Source organism: Arachis ipaensis, chromosome B1 (assembly GCF_059453495.1).
Source record: "Arachis ipaensis isolate K30076 ecotype BB chromosome B1, ASM5945349v1, whole genome shotgun sequence".
Classification (NCBI taxonomy): domain Eukaryota; kingdom Viridiplantae; phylum Streptophyta; class Magnoliopsida; order Fabales; family Fabaceae; genus Arachis; species Arachis ipaensis.
Window position 1 is genome coordinate 334,442 of NC_142436.1, and position 3,056 is coordinate 337,497.

The window sequence follows — 3,056 nt, forward strand, 5'->3', positions numbered from 1 at the left end:
GATGAATACCTGTTAAATGCTTTTGTATTTTACGAAGTATTTCTACATTATTATTAGTTAGTTAGTGATCATTTGTGAATAAATTTGTTATTATAAATAATGTGAGAAATTTTCAAAGAAGCAATTTGCAACATTAAGATCTTCCGTTGATAAAATTTGGAGTTCGGAAGAAGTTGCACGAGTGAAAGAAGGTGTGAGAGGAGAGTGGCAGAAAGAAAGTGTGGAAGTGAATGAAAATTAGGTGCTGAAGAATAATAGAGAGTCACATTTGTAAGAATATTACAATACAGTATTTATACATCAGACTAACTAGATTCAATTAACTATGGCTAATTCTAATTCACACTAATGGACATCTAACTACAGTAATTTAGTTACTTTTTGACTATAACTATTCATTAACTTACTTCTATAAATATTTAGGTTGGAGTGGCACCTATATCAGTTAACATTCCCCTCAAACTAGGAGTGTGAAGATTGTGAATGTCCAACAATCCTAGTTTGGAACAACATGGGTGGAATGGTCCTGGTGCCAGTATCTTTGTCAAGAGGTCAGCCGTTTGATTACTTGAGGTTACAGGTAGTAGCTTGATTACTCCCTCATTTGCTTTGTCACGAACTATATGGCAGTCCGCTTCTATGTGTTTTGTTCGTTCATGCATAATTGGGTTGGCTGCCATGGCTAAAGCAGACTGGCTATCACTGTACAGAACAAGAGGTTGGGCATGACTCACACCAAGCACATGTAGCAGGCGAAGAAGCCAGAGAGATTCACAAGTGGCATTGGCCAATGCAAGGCTCAATATTCCGCTTCAGAGGACGATCTCAACACAGTTTGCTGCTTGCTGCTCTTCCAAGAGATCAGCGTTGTGCCAAGAAAGAAACAGTAACTAGAGACAGAGCGCCTGGTATCGGGGCATGTTGCCCAATCTGCATCGGCAAAACCAGTGAGTTTGAAGTCAGTAACAAGAGGGAAAAAGAGACCCGTGGCCAGAGCGTTCTTCAAGTAACGTAGAACTCGTAGGGCCGCTTTGTAATGGTCTTGAGTAGGAGACTCCAAATATTGACTTAATTTTCCCACTACAAAAACAATGTCGGGTCTGGTGTTGGTAAGATATTGGAGCTTGCCAATGAGCTTTCTATACAAAGTGGCCTCGGTGAGGGGTGCTCCTGAGGTCCTGGAGAGATGCACTGAATAGTCCATCGGTGTTGAAGCAGGTTTTGCCTCCAATAGGCCAAAATCCTCCAAGAGATCTGTTGTGTACTTCTTTTGATACAATGCCAAACCCTTTGGGTTATAAGCAACTCCATTCCCAAGAAGTATTTGAGTTTTCCTAAATCTTTGATGCTAAATCTGGCATCCAGAACTGATTTGATGTTTTCAATCTCATTGGTGTCATCCCCTGCAAAGACAAGATCATCCACATAAGCTAAAATTGCAGTGAAACCTGAAGCAGTTTGTTTGGTGAATAAGGAATGGTCTGACTTAGACTGTGTGTAGCCAGATTCAGTGAGCACAGAGACAAGTTTGGTATTCCATTGACGGCTCGCCTGTTTGAGGCCATATAAAGACTTGTTCAGTTTGCAAACTGAGCCTGGAGGTGCTGCTAGACCTTGAGGAACTTGCATGTACACTTCTTCAGGTAAATCGCCATGAAGAAAAGCAGTGTTCACATCCAATTTTTGGAGAAACCAATGCTTCAGGACAGCAACAGACAGGAGAACTCTTAACGTAGTCATGCGAACAACAGGGCTGAAGGTATCAAAATAGTCAAATCCGGCCATTTGAGTGAAGCCCTTTGCCACCAACCTGGCTTTATGCCGTTCGACAGTTCCATCCGCATTAAACTTCACTTTAAAAACCCATTTTGATCCAATAGCTTTCTTCCCATGAGGCAGACTAGTAATAGTCCATGTTTTATTTTTCTCAAGAGCTTGAAGCTCAGCATCAATTGCATCTCGCCAACAACCCAATTTCACAGCGTCATCATAGGTTTTAGGTTCAGAGATGGCTGCCACCGCCAATGAAAAACTTTTGAAATTTTGAGACCGTTTATTATAAGAAATATGTTTCGAAAAAGGGTACTTGTTGGTGGATGAATATGCCAAAGTCGATGGAATGGTGGGACAATCATAGTCATGCAGGTATGCAGGTATTTTTCTAGTCCTAGATGATTTTCTGGGAGCTGGCTGTGGAGTTAAGGATGATGATGCAGTATGAGTGTGCAGGGGATGTATGTCACACTTATTAGAGGGTGTGGGGTTATCATGTAATGCAGATGCATCATTAGAACATGAGTGATATGGTGAAGGTTCTACTAGTGATTCGAATGGAATGGGTGAAGTATGATGTGAAGTGAGAGGGTTAGGCATGTGTGACCCATGAGGCAAATCAAAATGCAGCAAGTTGTCATAAAGATGCAAATCATGAGAGCTTGAACTCGGATTAATGCCATCTATTACCAGCTTGCTTTCAGATGCATTGGGGTTAAAAGCCTTTTGAAAAGGAAATACAGTTTCATAGAATTGTACATGTCTGAAAATAAAGATTTCTCGTGTGTTGATATCATGCAGAACAAACCCTTTAGTGTTGAATTTATATCCTAGAAAGACACATTTTCTAGCTCTTTTGTCAAATTTTCTTTTATCAGTAGTTAGTGTAGTGGCATAAGCTAGACACCCAAATACTTTCAAGTCCATTAAGTTTGGAGGTTTCCCAAAAATGACTTCATAAGGTGACTGATTTTTCAAGTTTGCATTTGGAATTCGATTTATAAGATGAGCAGCATGCCCAACTGCAGCTGTCCAAAAACAGGTTGGAATTGAAGAGTGATACATGAGTGCTCTAGCCATGCCTAAAAGGTGTTGGTACTTTCTCTCAAACACCCCATTTTGTTGGGGTGTCTCTACACAAGAAGTTTGATGCATGATACTATTTTCAGCAAAGAATGTTTGTAAGTTCCATTGTCTAAATTCTGAACCATTATCTGATCTAAAACACTTTACTATCTTGTTAAACTAGGTTTGGACATAAGCTAAAAATTGTTTTATCAAAA